Source organism: Natrix helvetica (genome assembly GCF_964273705.1).
Source record: "Natrix helvetica genome assembly, chromosome: 4".
Classification (NCBI taxonomy): domain Eukaryota; kingdom Metazoa; phylum Chordata; class Lepidosauria; order Squamata; family Natricidae; genus Natrix; species Natrix helvetica.
This window is the reverse complement of record NC_138550.1, coordinates 55289044-55309210: the sequence shown is the minus strand read 5'-3', so window position 1 is coordinate 55309210 and position 20167 is coordinate 55289044.

The following is a 20167-nucleotide window of genomic DNA, read 5'->3' as shown; positions in this document are numbered from 1 at the left end:
TTTTGAAGACATGAATTTTGGAGATAACTTTATGAAATAAGTAAGATCAATTTACGTTTCACAGAAAACACAAGCAATTATTAATTGAAATCTAATCAACACTGTGAAATACAAAAAGGAACAAGGCAGATATGTCCACTGTTTCTTTTCTTGTTTATTTTGATTCTTGAAATGCTGAACAGAGATACGTACATGACAAGATTAGAGGATTGTGGAAGTGAAGATTTAACATAAATTAAGGGCTTTTGCAGATGATCTGGGGCTGATTCTCAGCACAAGAAGTATTTTATGGCCAAGAAATAATAGAAAAACAGAAATGACAAACTTATTCTAAAATATTAGAATTGGTCATGTAAAATTACGTGTATAATGTAAAATAAAACTAAGAGGAAAAAAAGGTGATATACAAGGTAATTTTCAATGGTTTGTTCATTTACAGTTATTAAAAAGATTTAGACAAAAGAGTTTATGATTTTGAGAATTGTAAAAGTTAGCTTCAAATAGAACCATATGCAAATGATGAATCTGTAAATGTTAAAAGATATAAACTTTTATTGAAATTTGAAACAGAAGCAGAACAAGGGAAAGAATCTATGATGAAGTATTCTAAAGAGCGTTCCTAACTACTATGCAGCATTTATAGAAAAGCACAGTGAGAGCCATTGTACAATAGTGTCAAACCAAGGAAATTTAGCATTTTCTCAGCAGCTCAGTCCAGGCAAAAATCTTCCTAAAGATAATAAAGGCATTTTCTTTACTGCTGAGTTAATATGCTATCCACTCATTACTGTTGGTTTCCCATCTGGCTTTGCTGCAGTTTTCTTTTAGTAGCCAGAAGGGGAAATATCCACCAATCAGGACACTGCAGCAGGGATGGGATGACTTCAGCCTGCCTTCTTTAGGCTGTTTATACCTTTCACGGGAAGACTCCAGGAGCAGACTTCAGGAGGCTTCCTCTAGACAAACTTGGCCATGATAGTACAATTACAATTGGTTTTGTGTGCTGCCAAGAGTCCATTGGAGTTGGGCAGCTGTAATAAATTTAAATAATAAATAATTTATTTTTATAAATTATTTATAATTTATAAATTAATCATTCTGAATACTGAAAGAACCAAAACTCTGTTTGAGTTTGGGGGAAGAATTAAAAGTGATAAATATATGAACTCTGGCAAATAAGCCCAGAGTTATCTCTTTTTCCCCCCAAATGAAATAGTTGACATCTGCTTTCTTTTCCTCTAGTTTGTTTGAAGCTAGAGAGAAGTTGGTATCAAAGCAGGGGGAGATGACAGCTAGGAACATATATTGGAAAGTGAAATATTAATGGAGAAGGCAACAGAGGGGAGAGATTCGTTAAAATGGAGGCTGGATAGTGAATGGAGTGGACAGAAGTATACCCAATTCTCTCCAAACACATTTTCGATCTAGAATACTAGGGTATTCTGCTTTCAGCCCCATGACCAAGTGGCAAAGTATAACACATTTTTCTTACTTTGAGACTGTAAGAAAGTGTCAGAAAAAGAGAAAGAATATTGCTTTATATACATGTCACAGAGAGAAGGCAGGATATTGCTCCTCTGAAGGCAAGATTGTGCCGTGGTTCATTGTGAGGGAGGACAGGCTCAAGAGCTCACATTTGGGGAAAGAAAAGAAAGAAAGGAATATCTGCTGAGTTCCTACTGTGCTAGAAATGCATTTGCAAAATAAAAGGTTATCTGTTGAGATTTGTCCTAGGCTGCACTTGTGGTTGTATAAGTGATGGAAGACTCTGGTTCTGATAAAAGGAAAGCCGCAGAGCTTAATTCTAGAGGAGTCAAATGAAACAAACTGAATTCTTGTAGCAAATTGTTGTTACTACTGCCCTCTGATATCCATTTGAAAGGAAGAAAGGAAAACTCTCTTTCTTTTAAACCATCTCAGAAATACTCAGGATTTATTTACCACAAGGACTATAGAAAGCCACAACTGAAGGTTGAAAAAAGAAAAACAATAAGTTTATTCAAAAAAAAATATGCAATTATTCAGATGCAACATGAAAATGTTGGACATGCTCACCACACTTGTCAGCCCCTCCTTAAGGAAGCCATGCCTTTTCCTGGGCTCTCATTTACGTTGGATAAGTCTAGAAAAATAGACTCTTGAATTAATGTTGCAGTGTTACAAATTTGTTGCACTCTTTCGAAGCAGCCGCTGTTTTATTGTCTCCTGAATTCAAATGCAGTGCCTCCTGCCAGCCCAGGAAAAGGACTGCCCAGGTCCCTAAGGTTGAGCCCCTTCTTCATTTCCATGAAGTTGTACACTTAGAGAAATAAACCTTGTTTCACCACAATCATGTTCCAAATGCTCAGCAGGGCATTCGGCACTCCAAACCAGTCCCCTCCCTCCATGTTGCATTAGGCTGTTTCCCCCAGTTACAAGCAACTAAATTTAAGGCAGAGATTGCCTACCTTAATCCTATCTGATGCAGCATTTCATGTTTATAAGATAAAAGTATCTTTGATCACTGTGAAACATGTAAAGAGCAAAAGTCTTCTTTCTCAGCCCCCAGCAAAAGCTACTCTGTAATTTCTGGAGTGCTGGAAACTATGGGGAAGGCAACAGGGCAAGAATTAAAAGCAGGCAGTAGCAGTATTATGATTCCTGCCAATGCCTGAAAGCAATCCTCATATGTCTTGTGTTTTCAGAAAGTAGGTTCACAGCTTCCTTCTAGATTGTTGAATAAGTCTGGGCCCTGATCACCTCTGTTGGAAGCCCTTGGCTGTGGCTATGAATAGCCCAACTAGCAAGTGGCAGGCATTAGTATGGGAGAGGGACCAGGAATTAGTTTAAATATCTGATTGGCACAGGAAAAAGAACCAGCTAGAAAGATCTGGACTCTCCCACTGCCCAAGCAGAGGACAATTTCCAGAGAGAGAAGTATGACAGCAGCCTAAAGAATTGTTGGTAAAATATTCATAGAAAAAACAAACAAACAAGAGTAGAATAGAAAAACAACACAATTCGAAACTAGTATTTTAAAAGGTCTGTTGTTCTTCACTCAGGACAAAGTTCATAGAACCTATAGGCCAAAATTTTCCCTCCATTCATAATACTAATACTAAAATACAGTATTTTCATCCTGCTGCTTAAGGTAATTTGTTTCATGCCACCTTCTAATAGGAATTGATCAACAAATAAGTTATGGGTACCTTTTGACCATATGAGAATCTATAAACATTTGTATTGCTAGAAAATTTGTCATGTTTCCTTTTTAACAGAGTTATTTCACTGATACTTTTATTTGAACTTCCGGTAGAACATGATCAGAATGCAACAACCTAAACCACATCTAACTATAGCACCCATTGTTCTAAAAGGCAGCTTATGCTAAATGAGGCCACGTATAAGTAACAGATATTTAGATAAGAAACAAATGACAAATTCACTAGCTCTCATCAAGACTTGAAAAGGGAAAAGCAATGATGGACAAGATTCATCATCAGAAAATACAGCACATCTGTAGTTAGCACAATATGGAGGCCAACTCTCACCTTCTTTCACCATCTTAAGACTTTAATATAGCAATAAGATCAAAAGGTGAGAAATATCACTTCAAATATGAATAATCTGATATATGATTATGCGACATGTCTGTCAACTAGAACATAGGAAAACTATATGAGAAACAATTTTCCCCTTAATTTATCACCATTTAACCTTAATCCTGGAATGAAAAGAGCCAACCTTCTTTTCATTATCTATTAATGGTTGGTTAAGCTTGATAGGAAAGCAGATGGATTCTGTCTTTTTACACTGACAATATAATTTCCTAAGGGGTGAAACACATAGCCAGGTTATGGATATTTAATGTGGAACTATGGGAAGAGTTTAACTCTTTATTTGCATTCAATCATCATAGCAAAACTCCTAAATTCCTCCACAATTAAACACAAAAAGTAGATAACCCTGGAATGAAAATGTTTCCATGGTTCACCTAAAATATGGGGTAGATGTTTAAGAAATAATGGACAAAAGATTAAGAAAAAACCTTCTTGTACATTGTTGGAATCTGGATTTTCCTTTATTCTAGATATGATACAATATTTAAAATAGTCTAGGCCAGAGACTGAAGGCAGATATTTTAAGACCCTAAATAAATTCATTCACATTCTCCCTTTGCAAGTTTATAATTCCTCTTGTCTTTAAATATAAATTTGGGTGAAATAGAAAATAGAGAATCAGGATAAACAAAGCATTACTTACCTTTGAAGCAAAATCTGATAGGGTTTGCTTTTTTGTAAAAATCTGAAAAAGAAATTCCTAAATGATGCAAATTATCATATCATCAATTATGGAAGAGAATAATCTTGGAATAATTCTGGATTGATAGTTATCTAAAACATAGTGTGTGTGTGTGTGTGTGTGTGTGTGTGTGTGTGTGTATAATCCAAATATCTTGGATTAAAGCAGTTAACAGAAACAAAGAGTAAGTCCTACCAAACAAAGATGGCTTTTCTCCTTTTGCTGCTACTTCACACTTTGGTCAAACTTACAACCTTGGCTGCAGACCATAAGTGACATACAGTAAACAACAACAATAAACCCTACCCTCTTTCCCACACTTCTTCATTCCTCCAGTATTTGTTTTTGTTTTAGAGAGATTGACTGCTTTCCCTATCTTTGTTCAGTCAGAAACAATAAGGTCCATAAAGTTGTGGTTATCTATATTTAGCAAGGTGAAAATAAAGTGATTTACAGTATGTTGGGTTGCAAACAGAAAAATAGTGGTGTAATAGGGTTCAACGACTATAAAGTTTCATTTTCAAAAAAAAAAGTTGCCATTCAATCAGAGGGAAATGGTTGAATGGCAGCAAATAAATTTAATAAATTAAATAAATAATGAAAAACAGAAAAAAATTGATGGATCTAACCTTTTTTTCCCCTACTAACAAAATGCTTCAGGGACATGGTGGCTCAGTGGCTAAGATGCTGAGCTTGTTGATCAAAAAGGTCAGCAGTTCGGTGGTTGGAATCCCTAGTGCTGCATAATGGAGTGAGCTCTCGTTTCTTGTCCCACCTTCTGCCTTGAACCTAGCAGTTCGAAAGCATGCAAGAATGCAAGTAGAAAAATAGGAACCATCTTTGATGGGAAGGTAATAGTGTTCCGTGTGCCTTCAGCATTTAGTCATGCCAGCCACATGACCATGGAGATGCCTTCAGATAGTGCTGGCTCTTTGGTTTTGAAATGGAGATGAGCACTGCCCACTAGAGTCAGGAATGACTAGCACATATGTGTGAGGGGAACCTTTACCTTTTTAACAAAATGATTCAGTTGAATTTCTGCAACAGATATTTGTGTTTTTGCTCTTCAATGTTTACAATTATTTCTGAATAATGTCTTGTTCCTGTTTCTTTCTCTGGCAATTCTTCACTTTGGTTTTGATGTCAACTAAAAAGAACACAGCTCTATCTCTGACCTTACAGTGCAGCTCCAAAAAAGGATGAGTTCCGAGATAAATTCCTGCTTCTTTCTCTAGCTCCAAGCAAGCAAAAAAGTAATTTTAGACTTGAAGTTGGCAAAATGCTTATTTTTTGTTGTGTGCTTGCTTGATATATGGCACTAAATGGGTATACGTCCAACACAAGATGAATAGGGAAGACAGAGACTAGCTTTGTTTTGTAATCTCAAGGCATTGAAAATTCCAAACAAAGCCAAACACACCGGGCAATTACCAGAGGCCTGGAAAAGAGCTGATGTGGTTCCCATCTTCAAAAAAGAGGGAAAAACAGACCAAGAAATTACAGACCAATCTGCCTAACATCAACACCTGGGAAGATATTGGAAAAGATAATAAAAAAAGATCTGGAAATGAGTAAAGTAATAACTAGAAGTCAGCATGGGTTTGTTAAAAACAGATAATGCCAAACCTATCATTTTTCAAAATGATTAAATTAGTGGACCAGCGAAATACTGTGGACTTAAACTTCAGCAAGACATTCAACAAAGTATACCACAACCTACTTCTTGGTAAGCTAGAAAAAAGTGGGATAGATAGCATCCCCATCAGATGGATTTGTAACTGGCTGACAAACCATACTGAATGAGTAGTCCTTAACGGTACTACGTCTACATGGAGGGAAGTAAGCAGTGGGGTACCACAAGGTTCCGACTTAGATCCAGTACTCTTCAATATCTTCATAAATGACTTAGATGAGGGAATAGAAGGGGAACTTACCAAATTTGCAGACAATATTAAGTTGGCAGGAATAGCCAACACCCTAGATGATAGGCTCAAGATCCAGATGGATCTTGAGAGACTTGAACACTGGGCCCTAATTAACAAAATGAAATTCAATGTAGAGAAAAGTAAAGTCTTACACTTGGGCAAGAAAAAACAAAAGTACACATATAGACTGGGTGAAACCAGGCTTAATGGCAGTGACTGTGAGAGAGATCTTGGAGTCTTAGTAGACAACCAATTAAATATGAGCCAATAGTGTGTCGTAGCAGCCAAAAAATCCAATGCAATCCCAACTTGCATTAACAGAGGGATTCAATCAAGATCAAGTGAGGTACTAATGCCACTCTATAAAGCCTTAGTAAGACCACATCTAGAATACTGCATCCAGTTTTGGTCACCACACTATAAAAAAGAGTGCAAAGAAGAGCAACAAAGATGATTAGGGGACTGGAGGCCAAAACATATGATGAATGGTTGGAGCAACCAGGCATGGCTATTCTAGTCAATCAATCAATCAATCAAACTTTTATTTATAAACCGCACCCTTTCCTAAACAGGACTCGGGGCGGTGTACAGTCATTATTAAAAACCATATACATATCAAAATAGATGTGCATAAATATACATATACATAAACATAGACATAGACGGAGGAAGTAGAAAATATACTGTACCATATTTAGTTAAAAAATACAAATAAAATTAAAATTCCCTTAAAAATTCCACAATAAGATGTTTGCCAGGAGGTGAAAGATGGAGCTATAAATCGGCTAAGCCAGCTAATTGGAACAGGTGGGTCTTAAGCTTCTGTCGGAAGGAGCGGAGGTCATTAGTAGTTCTAATATCGGGGGGGAGGTCATTCCAGAGGGTTGGGCCCATCACAGAGAAGGCTCTACTCCTAGGCGCCGCCCGTTGGCACTGCTTGGCGGATGGCACCTGGAGGAGTCCCTCCCTGTGAGAGCGGATTGGTCGTAGGGATGTGTGAGGTGAGATGCGATCCCGCAGGTAACTTGGTCCCATGCCATGGAGCGCTTTAAAGATAGTAACCAACACCTTGAAACGCACCCAAAAAACCACAGGTAGCCAGTGCAGCTCGCGCAGGAGTGGTGTTATATGGGAGTATCTTGTTCCTCCCATGATGGCCCGCGTGGCCGCATTCTGAACTAGCTGTAGTCTTCGGGTGCATCTCAAGGGGAGCCCCATGTAGAGAGCATTGCAGTAGTCCAGGCGAGACGTCACCAGCGCATGAGTGACTGTGCGTAGGGCGTCCCGATCCAATAGGAGGCGCAATTGGCGCACCAGGTGAACCTGGTGGAATGCCCCCCTCGCCACGGCTGTCAGATGGTCATCCATCGACAGCCGGGCATCAAGGAGGACGCCCAAATTGCGCGCCCGTTCCACGGGGGGCAATAATTCGCCCCCTATGGGCAGTGATGGCGTCAACTGGTTAAATCGGGGCGCCGGTAGCCACAGCCACTCAGTCTTGGAGGGGTTGAGTTTAAGTCTGTTGTCCCCCATCCAGACCCGGACGGCTTCCAAACACCGGGACATCATTTCGACGGCCTCGTTGGGGTGGTTTGGGGTGGAAATGTACAGCTGCGTGTCATCAGCGTACAGATGGTATCCAACCCCAAAACCACGGATGATCTCACCCAGCGGCTTCATGTATGTGTTGAACAGGAGGGGCGAGAGGACCGACCCCTGTGGCACCCCACAGGTGAGTGACCTCAGGGTCGACCTCTGCTCCCCTGCCAACACACACTGCGTCCGGTCGGAGAGGTAGGAGCGGAACCACCGCAAAACGGTGCCCCCTACGCCCACCTCTTCCAGCCGGCGCAATAAGATACCATGGTCGATGGTATTGAAAGCCGCTGATAGATCTAATAGGACCAGGATAGAGGAACAACCCCTATCTCTGGCCCTCCAGAGATCATCTACCAACGCGACCAAGGCCGTCTCCGTGCTGTGACCGGGTCGGAAGCCGGACTGGCGCGGGTCTAGATAGTCTGTTTCCTCCAAGTGATGTGGGAACTGTTGTGCCACCACACTCTCTACAACCTTCGCTAAAAAGGGAAGGTTGGAGATGGGACGGTAATTAGCTAGCTCCTCCGGATCCAGGGAAGGCCTCTTGAGCAGGGGCCTCACCACCGCCTCTTTCAAGGCGGCCGGCAAGGACCCCTCCTCAAGTGAAGCGTTCACCAGACCCAGGAGCCAGCCTCGTGTAACCTCCCAGGATGCCAGTACAAGCCAGGAGGGACACGGGTCCAGTAAACATGAGGTGGCTCGCAGTCGCCCACGTAACCTGTCCAAATCCTCGGGGGCAACAGAGTCAAACCCCTCCCAGCATGGTGTCTCAAGACTTGCTTCCGACGTCTCCCCTGGTCCACTGAAGGGGGCCCATCCACTCCGGATCTGAGTGATTTTGTCCTGCAGATATTCCCCAAACTCCTCTGCTCTACCCTTCAAAGGGGCTTCCCGCGGCCTCTGTGATAAGAGGGAGCGGGTCACCCGAAACAGGGCGGCAGGGCGGTTATCGGCGGACGCAATAAGAGTGGCACAGTGTCTACATTTGGCCGCTCTCAGTGCCACAAGGTAGGTCCGTAAATAGGCTCTTACTTGTGTTCGGTCAGATTCGGAGCGTGAGGACCTCCACCTGCTTTCTAGGCGCCTCTTGTGGCGTTTCATCACCCTCAGCTCCTCGGTAAACCAAGGAGCCAGGGTGGTTCATTGCCGCAGGAGAGGCCGCAAAGGCACTACCCGGTCCAAGGCCCCAGCAGCCGCCCTATTCCAAGCGGCCACTAGGTCCTCCGTCCGGGAGCGGGTCAGGGCTACAGGAAGTGGCCCAAGCTCCGTCTGGAACCTATCCGGTTCCATCAGTCGCCTGGGGCGGAACCATCTGGGACTATCAGGTTCCGCCTCCCCGCGGTGGGGGGTAGCGCCGGGGAAGTCGAGCCGGAGAGATGAGTGGTCTGACCATGACAGGGGTGTAATAACTAGATCCCCTATTCCCAGATCACTCGTCCACTGTCCAGAGACAAAAACAAGGTCCAGTGTGTGCCCACCTTCGTGTGTGGGGCCCTGAATTAATTGGGTCAGGTCCATGGCTGTCATGGAAGCCATGAACTCCTGAGCCACCTCGGATGCTTCGCCCGTCGATGGCAGGTTGAAATCCCCCATAACCACCAGTTTGGGGGTATCAACTGCCGTCTCCGCAATCAGCTCGAGGAGCTCAGGCAGGGCCGCTGATGCATAGCGAGGAGCCAAGTATACAATCAGCAAGCCCAACTGCCTCCCTGGGCCCCATTTCACACCAAGGGACTCACACCCGGAGATCTGTGGCACAGTGAACTCCCTCGGTTCCAGACTCTCCCGTATGATTACCGCCACCCCACCACCCTTACCCAGGGCCCGCGGCTGATGAAATGCATGGTAACCTGGCGGGCACATCTCCACGAGGGGCAAACCACCCTCATGGCCCAACCAGGTCTCCATTATCCCTGCAAGGTCTGGCTCCCCCTCTGAGATCAACTCATTAATGAGGGGGGCCTTGTTAACAACGGACCTTGCATTGCAGAGCATCAGCCTCAGGCCCTGGCTCTGTAGGTCCTGGCCACCTAGGCTGCGGGGGTTGGTACAAGTGACCGGGCGTGTCCAACAGCCACGGTCTCCCAACCGACTACGAGATTTTGTTCGGTCCTCGCACCCACCCCTCCCCACCGTTGGAATAAAACAACCCTCTATAGGAATGTCATTTTCCCTCCCCCTCCCCACTCCGCTCACTCCCTCCTTGACCTCACCTGTTCGCCTGGTTAGTGAAAAGAAGGACCAGGGGAGATATGATAGCAGTGTTCTAATATTTGAGGGGCTGCCACAGAGAGGAGAGGGTCAACCTGTTTTCCAAAGCATTGAAGTCCAGACAAGGAATAATGGATGAAAACTGATCAAAGAGAGATTCAACCTAGAAATAAGGGAAATTTTCTTACAGTGAGAACAATCAACCAATGGAACAGCCTGCTTTCAAAAGTTATGGGAGCTTCATCACTGAAGGCTTTCAAGAAGAAACTGGACTCCCATCTTTCAGAAATGATGTAGGGTCTCCTGCTTGGGCAGGGGGTTGGACTAGATTACCTATAAATTCTCTCCCAACTCTGTTAATTTGTTAATCCATACACTATCTCCTTCCACTAGTTCAAAGTTAAAAAATCAAAGGCAGAGATCTGCTTGTCTCTGTGTTAAACAACAGCAAGCAGTGAACTAAAACAAAAAAAAACATCATTACAGGTAGTCTTTGACTTACAACCATTTGTTAGTGACCGTTCAAAGTTACAATGGTCATGTATAAAGTGACTTATGATTCTTTTCCACACCTACGACCATTGTAGCTGTCCCATGGTCACATGATTAAAATTTGGAAGTTTAGCAACTGGCATGTAGTTGTGACAGTTGCAGTGTCCTGGGGTCATATGATCACTTTTGCCACTTTCTGATAAGCAAAGTCAACAGAGAAGCCAGATTCACTTAACAACTAGGTTACTAATTTAATAACTGCGATAAGAAAGGTCATAAAATGGGGCAAAATTCCCTTAATAACTTAATAACTGTCCTGCTTAGCCATGGAAATTTGGTACTCGGTTATAGGTTGTTAGTCGAGGACTATATGTACCTTTATCACCACAACACAGGACGTTTCTGCATGTTTGAAACTGGGGAAGGGAATGATTTTTAGAGTTCAGCTCTAAGGATTATGAAAGTCAAATACTATCATGCTCACTGCATGTGACTATTTACTCTGGTGAGCAAAACTCTGGCTCATACTCTCCTTATCAGTAACTCATACTTTCATGTTTCACTCACATGGTTTCATGCTTAAAAATAGCAGACACCCACCAGCCTTGTTATATTTACATATATTTTTGAAGCTTCTTGGGTATAGGAAAAGATTAAAAATATTTTATAAGGTAAAAACCAAGGTTTACCATCAAAAGATAATTTATGTATTGTATAACTCAGCATGTGTGATTTATAGGTTATAATACTTCAAGCTATATTACATAATTCAAAGTAGGTTACATGATTCATGATATAATGATAGCTTTTATGTTCATCTTCTCTCTAATATGAGTGTCAGGTATCCAATCTAGACTAAAATTGTAATCTTGTAACAAGACATAAAAGAATATCTTGACTTGTATCTGCACATTCATACAGAATTATTCATCAGCACATTCAGAAATTTCTTATGAAATCCAAATACTTAATGAATTAGTTATTGCTAAAAGAGCTAAAATAATAGAAGATCTTGTGCTACCCCAGATATTAATCAGAATAAACAGTTGCATGCACATTTATGTGAAAGTATTTGCCACATTTGTTGAGTTACTCAGAAGAATTTTCTGGGGATTTTATAGATAAAATCACACATCTAAAATAGATCACACTTATCACACAAATTTTGTTGAGGTAACAAAGACTACATCATGGATCCCCAAACTTGGCAACTCTAAGACTTGTGGACTTCAACTCCCAGAATTCTCCAGCCAGAGTTGAAGTCCACAAGTCTTAAAGTTGCCAAGTTTGAAGACCTCTGGACTACATCTACTGAGGTTATTTGCAATGAATTTAAGTTTGTTGCTCCTTAAGAAGTGAAAAGAGTTCTTGTTCATATTGGCCCTGCCTCCTGTAGTCAGAATTTATGGAGAGTAAGGAAGAGATAGATCAGATCCAGTACCAAAGCAACAAACGTTGGTTTAAGTCCAATACAAGAAAAAGGTGTGCACAAGCAATTCAGGCAGACATTTTCGTAATTCACATGAGGTTGGAGCAGCAAGGAATAAAGCACAGTCAGACTTGCCAGACTCTGTTACTAGAGCCAATATTCATAAAAGTAGTTTTAGCTTTCTTGTGTAGTCAATTTCTTGGTTTGGTTGATATAATGGAGTTGACAGGATTGTTTTCTTTCCTAGTTGATTAAAGCATCCAGAAAGGTGATGAGAAACTGTTTACTACTGTTATGATAAATGCTTCCATAGTTGAGAGCTGGTATCATTTGGCTTTAAGATATGCAGTGGTTTTCCCTCTCGTTAAGAACACATTGTTCATACCAGCAACTTTGGAGAAGACCTATCCAGGTCTTGAGAAGGAGGTGGGCCTGCAATTACAGAAAGTTTTACATATTATCTTCAGACTAAACAGCCAACAGAGTCAAAGTTTTACCACAATGCCTGAAACGTTCAGGGTCTGGATGAGAAGTTGTAGTCTTAAATTCAGCAAGTTCCAGTAGGATAGCTATGGGTTCAGAAGCCATCTAACTCCAAGCATTTTTCACTTCCTTTTTAGGATGTAGTAATAGTTTTGAACTGAACAGATTTATAATGTGAGGGGTCTTTCAGGATTCCGTTCCTGCATGAAGGACTTATCATGTGTATGAGTCTTGATTATACCAGTTTTTAAAGTTCTTCAGCATAGGAATGTATTATCATTTTTGTTAATTTTTGTTAATGGTTGCTGTCTTTGGTTTTACATTTGTTGTAATTTAAATCCTTTTTATATACATTTGTATAGAATAGAATCATATGCACAATGTACAAGTTTAGTAAAACAAACAAACTAATAATGTTATCCTTTGGAAGTGTTCATATGTCAAATAAAAGAGTGAGATTGACTTTTCTTGTAAACTCTATCATAAGTAAAATATTGGTGTTCCATCCAATAAACATTTTAAAGGTAGCATAAGACTTGTTTTTGCTACACCAGCTGAATGGACCAAATTTTGGGACTAACTAGGATTTATAACATAAATATAAACTTTGTGCTCTGCCCAGAATACTGAAGTAGGAGAAAAAAGATTTTTTCTCCAAAAAAATAACATTGTTGACTGAGCAAAGAAAACCCAAAGCAAACATTAAGACCATGATATACATGGCATGCTTTCAATGCAGCAGTGTTCATCTTCATATAGACAAAAAAATAATAATCATTTCTTACTTGGAATATATAAATAATGGGCAGAAGGGGAGATGGGTGGATCTTTGGAGAGGGGTTACTTCTTCCCTAAAGGATTTCTCACTGGGACTTGTTTTTTTCTCTTCTCCAAAGCTCCTTCTCCTAACAATTATATAGTCCATTAAGGAGATTTATGAACGAGTTTGAGTTTTTCCTTCCTGATTTACTTAATGCATAGTAGTAAAAAAATGGCAGATGGCAGATAATTGTGAGACACTGACTTGAACTGAATAGCAGCATGATTGTTCCCTAGATATACTATCTAGTGTATGTATATATATATATATATATACATATACATATACATATACATACGTACTTACGTACGTACGTACGTACGTACATACATACATACATACATACATACATACATACATACATACATACATACATACATACATACATACATACATATATATATATATATATATATATATATATATATATATATATATATATATATTGTTCTGTGTAGGAGCACTGCCAAGATGATAACATCAGCCTCTTGTTCAGGATGCTGCTGATGTATAATTATCTGAATGCTTTACCAAGGGAGAAGTAGAGGTTCATTTATTAAGATCATTACTATGATATTATCTGAAACAAGCCAATTTAGTTTCTATAAGACAAAAATGCAACGTGGAATACATGCTTAAAGATCCATAGAACTTTGATTTATTATAAGGTAAATCTTATTCAAAATAAGAACTAGAACAAGTATAAATTATTGTTATACAGTAAAATTCATTCACAAAGAATGCAATTGTCTTTAAATGCTTTGATGAAACTATTCATACAGCTGGGCTAAGTAGAAATAGCTTTCAGAAGTAGTTTTCAGTGTTGAGTTCCATCTCTCATCAGCATTACTTAGCATGGGTAAGGAATGAAGAGACTTGCAATCTAATACTTACTCTTGGTTTATGAAGATGATTTGTAAAAAAAACAATTATGTGCCATCAAATCATTTTTATAAGTATGTGTTCAGATTTATCTTACAAGCCTCTTTCTTTATCTCACTCTTAGTAATGGAAGCATTTAATCACCTAACTAATGATTACACAAATTATGTTACTGGCACCTATCACACATCACCATTTCATTAAATATATGTTGTTGGACCATGCAGAATAAAACATTTTTACTTTATATTGCATCATGAACTCTAACTTCATATCACAAACATCAACTTCCATTAAGAGGATTGTATGTAAATGTCCCTTCGTGGAACAGGTTAGAAGAAGGAAATCTATCTCTTATCTCTTTGACATATACATGGGGTAGTTTTCAAGCCAGCTATTCTCTAGCTATAGTAAGAATAAGCACAATTGTGCTATATATTCCTGAAGTGAATATTGTCATATATATTTTGTTAGTTCAATATTATTGATGCAACTCAATATATATTGTCTTTTTAATAGTTGAATTCATTTTCCCTGACAATCCAATCTTTATAGTGCTATATAAACAGATATATATGCACTTAGAAAAACAACATTCTCATATCACTATTATCACTGTTATTCTCCTTTCATTATAAATACCATATATTTTTCCAGTCTTATTCCTCATTCCTCACTTTGATGTTTTTTTTCATTTTTAGAAAGAAAAAAACTCAGCAAACACTGGAACTTCTGCCACAAACATCTTGTGTTTCATTTATCTGTATTATCTATGTAAAGTTCTTATTAATTCATAAAGTGTATGTATGAGCTGCATGCTAATAGGAGCCTGGGAATTGCACAAAACTGAATGCTATAGTTCTCATAAGAGCAAAATGGTTCATGTTTCAATAAAGCACAAAACTGTTGGATAAATCATCAGTGACAAGATATACATTGGTGTGGCTGTTTATGAACACCAAGTTTTATGTCAATAAATACTATGTTATTTTCTAGCTCTCAAAACTTAGAACCTTTTCTGTTATTTATTTCAATACTGACTCCCTAAATCAAGGTAAACAATTGGTTGCCCTCTAGTCTAGATGTTTCCAGCCAACACTAGATGATATGGTTGACAAGAATGACATCAAGTTATTTCTGACTTAAAATATTGTCAGTTGCTATTCTGCAGCAATTGCCTTATTCTGAGATTCACCTGGGGCCTTAGAACTGAAGGTAGATATAATTCAATAGTCTGAGACTTGGTGAGATGAGTTCCATAATTGGAATATATAATTAAATGAGGTAGTTTGTTCAAAAGTGCAGAACAAATAGAAAGGAAGGAGCAGCTGCATTTTATGTGAAAAGCATCCATTCCATTCTGATTAGATATTCAAGTGAATTAATCTAGCAGCACCACAGAAAACATCTCAGTTAAAATGAGGGGAACAACAAATAAAGCAATATTGTGGTTGGCTACCACTACCATAAGTTCAACAAGGTGAAGATGTGGATGTTTCCTTCAGAAAACAAACTGCAACTCTTTCAAAAAGGTGTGAAAGCAAAGTGATGGGAGTAATGAATAATTCGAATATTTATTGCATTTTAATCTCTACTAGGCATGTTTTTTTCTATTTATGTGTAGTATTTCAATAAACAGCAGGAAACCTATTTTTGCCCTAGTTTTTCCTCAACGTTAGCAAATTGGATAACCCCAATCCAGCTATGATCTGACATGATTAAGGCTGAGTACCACAGCCCTCTAAGATTATGTCAATACCACACTTGCCTGAGATGTATGTCTCTCTGCATATACATCTTTCTTCAGATTTGGGAAGTAAGCTGTTTTAGGGCATATATTCTAAGAGGTACCTAACTCAAATCACTCAAGTCCTAGATAGTAATGGATGGAACTGTTTTGCTTTTCATAATGTTCCCACTTTTCAAATACAAGCTTGTGCCATCAGTGTCTGCATCAATTCTTAGATCCTTTAAAATTGGTATAAAACTTACACGCACTGTTTTAATAATTCAAAATTTGTACGGATTCTTAAATGCATTCTTTTAATGTATTATACAGTTTTTCCTCGTCTATACCAGTTTAATTTTTGTAAATCTCTAAAATGTATATTTTTATTGCAAAACATAAAATTCTGATGTGCAAAAGTTGTGAAACAAGCCCTAATTAGTATACTAATGTAAATTAAATTATTTAATAATGCATACCAAATATTCTTCCTCATCCCTAGTTATAGGAAAACAGCTCTTATTGTAGTCCTGGTTCTAACTGATAATTGGACACAGTGCTTTGGTGTAAGTTACTAATTCAGAAACAAGCATATTCCTCCAAAATGACCTTGTTGAGAAAGAATTCTATTTTAGGTAATTTATTATCATTTCTCAGAAATTGATTTCTTATAGGTAAAAAAAGTTAAACATAGACAACAATGGCTTTTTCAAAGTTAATAGATGAGTAGAACAGAGTAGAAATTTAATGTTCCTAAGAGGACATACAAGAATGCTTGTTGATGGTGATAGTGGTGAGTGGAAGAATAAACTAGAAACGTTTTTTTTTCTCTTCTTCCTTATAATGAGCTTTCCAAAGATAGGGAAAAGAGGGAACAGGAAGGTTTAACATCAAAAAAATAAAGCTGCAAAAAGATGTTTTCTATACTACTTTAACAGGCAGAAGCATAAGAAAGAGAAGTGCAAATAAAAACAGAATCAATAGCCAGTTGTCTTCTCCAGCAAGGCAATATCTGGAGGTTTTTTGGAGGCCTCTAAATTGTATGCTGGGGATACACAGTGGCCAGAGTAAGGGCAAAGTTAAAATAGATGTATCGTAAATGTGCATGTAAATATATAAATTAAAGCAGTAAATATGGTGCTCCCTATATATTTAATCGTTTCCCCCATCTGTAATCTTAAATTTGCACTACATCAGCAGCTTTTGAAAATGTTTTGGAGCATCTCATTCTTTGGAGTACATGACAGAATGGAGCAATTCCCCTGACCATTTCAGGAGAAGAAATGTAATTTTTCTTCTTAGATTAAAATTCAGATGTGTAAACTCTCTTGGTGTCCATAAAATACAAGGGACCAATGTTCTCTGTTGCCCCAAATAGGATTTCTGTTCCCCAAAAGCCTCATTGAACTTTCCCCCCACTTTTTTTTACAAAAGAAATTACCAATTATCCTGTTCAGAATAAGTTTCTTCTTTCAACATCTTTAACTCTTGTAGATAAAAGCAGACAACAATATAAAAATCTCTTCCTTCTCTAAAATTATTCTGAACAAGATCATTGGTAACCTCTCTTGTTTATGTAGTTGTATAGTTTTTATTTTTTTCTACCACCTTCTTTCAATAGCAGAATGAAATGACAGGCTACAAAATTTACAAATAAATAAAGGAAACCACACAGAGAATAAAGCTATAAATACAGAATGAAGAGTTTGCAATGCATATTTACATACAGAAGGTTCTTGGCACCCATTCACCTATGCTGTCTCTTCATCATCCAATATTATTTAGAAAACCTCCTTGAATCTCCAGAGATAAATAGTTTGTGACTGCCTGCTTCTGTAGCTTAGAGGAGGGGATGAGGAACTTTTATATCAGCAACTTCCTTAAGTCATAACTTATTTGACTCTTTAAAGACTCTTGAAGGTAATTCAAAGGAGACAAAAAGAAATGTGACAGGAGAGACGAAATATTGTTCAGGAAAATAATTAAGAAGGAATTAAAAATGGAGAAGGAAGGTAAGATGTTACATGAAGGGTCAGCAAATTTCTTTCAGACAGATAGAAAATGAGGTTGAAAGAAGATGAATATCATTTGAGGAAATTAATGGGAGATAATATAGTAGAGAAGCTGAAATGGAAGAAGGAAGGAATATAAATCTAATGAAGAAAAAACTAGGACAGTAATTTCCCTACAACCTCAAGCAATGGGAGAGTCCAGGAAGCATTAGATTTGCAGCTGCCAACTCATACCCTGTAGTAAGAAAGCTACTAGAACAGAGAAGAAAAATAATTTCTCTCCAAGCTCAAAATTGGAGAGTTCCAGTCCAGAATGCTTCTTAAGAATTTTTTACCACTTAGGGCCAAAATGCTTCTTGGCACACAAGTTCATCCCTTCCTCTCCAGAGGTTGAAGCTACTACCTTGTTAACATGCTTAAGCAAAGTAAAAATTACTTATGTGATATAGTATTCAGAAAGGTAACTATTCAAATCAGTTCTGCTTGTTCATTTCCATATTTCTCTAGCCCAGAAGACGTTTTGGTTCTAAATCTTATAATCACTGCATTTGATGACAGGAGAAACCTTCTGTCCATAGATAAATAAACATTGTTAACATTTCTGTGGAGAAAACTCTGACTTGCTGAATGAACATGGCTCAACTTTTTGAAAGAGGCAATGTTCCTTCCCTTTGCCAGAATCTTTTAACCAGGGATATTCAAAAGTCATTCAATGAATTTTCCACTTCCAATGCCATTTTTTTATCTCATAGCTGTGGCAACTAAAAACTGCAGTATACCACAACCTGACTTGGATACCTCTTCACCTTTGTGGTCTCTAATCCTATTACTGAAAAATTGGAGAGGAACATGAGGCCAAGTTAATGAATGCTGATCTATTGGGGGGGGGGGAACCCACTTCCTTTATTTTGAACCAGTCTGACTTTTCAAATTCGTTGTCTGCAGGGTACAAGCATAATGGAATGGAAGTAACAGAAGATGGAGAATCACATTTTCCTACTGAATAAGGAAAAAGGGGGACATGTCTGTTTTATTCATTTCTGTCCTTTTTTCAACATTAACAAACAGAAAAGAGAATAAACATGGAGCGATGCATCAGTCAACTGGAAGTTGCCAGATTCTGCAGCTGCTGTATTTGGTGTCTTCTTGCCTACATAAAGATGTGGGTTCTAGGCATGGGAAACTTTTCCATCTTAATAGGAGAACAAAAAAAAATATGATTCTGTGTGGACAACTAATTTTTTTTTTAAAAAAAAAAAAAGCTTTCCCACTGTATGCTAAAACTTTTATTTCTGAACATTCATTATTTTATTTGGGATGCGGTATTTTGTTCCAGTCAGGTGGCAAAAATAGTGCTACCAATTTTATTGCACTTTCTGCATACACTATAATCCTGCCTCTAAAAAGCATGCAATCACAGTGGTAGCACTCCAATCTCAGTTGGAGAAACATTTTCACAATAATGAAAGTTGGCTTCCTACAGAATGTGCCATTAGTTTTCTCTTCCAAATGTTTAGAGCTGCATTGTTTATTGCAACATAAACTTTCTAATACTGAAAATCTAATTCATAAACCGTAGCTTAATGGTACTACAAATGCCATTTTATTAAAAGAAAAAACAAATGTTCCTTCAAACTTTGTATCTTTCATCTAGCATTAACAGCTTTAATTATCCATCAGTAAAAATGAACTTGAGTAAGCATGCTGAAATGTAACTGTAAGAGGTAAAAAAAAAACTGTTTAATAGCTCTCCAAATCAATTCCTTGTATTTTGCTTCTATGCTGGGCATAAGTCAGCCAAGTAGCTTTCACATAAAATGCTGTTTTTGGTTGATGACATAGTCTTCCCAAGAATCATTTCCCTTTCAGTAATGCAGAGTACACTTTTAAGAATGCTAAACTGAGACTTTTTTATTTAACCCCAGAATTGCAACTATGATTTAGTTATCTGATAAGAGTCTCAACTATCAGTCCTGCCTTCTCTGCATGGATTGCAAAGGGTCTCGGTTTAATATTTTTAATGGTATATGTTAATTATGTTTATTATTAATTCAGCAAATGAGCACTAAATAGTCAGCATCCCATTTAACCAACAAATCCTCCTTTTCCTTCTGCTTAGAGAATTGATCATTTGAATTGGAGAAAGAAAATATTGCACATAGGAAACTATTACACAGACCTTTTAAGAAGCAGGGAAAGCTTAGAATAACCACATCTGTTCTTTTTAAAATCAGAATGACCACTAGATGTGAGTAAAAGATGTAAAGACTCCTAAATTTTTGCTGCTAGTGGTTATCCAGATTTTAA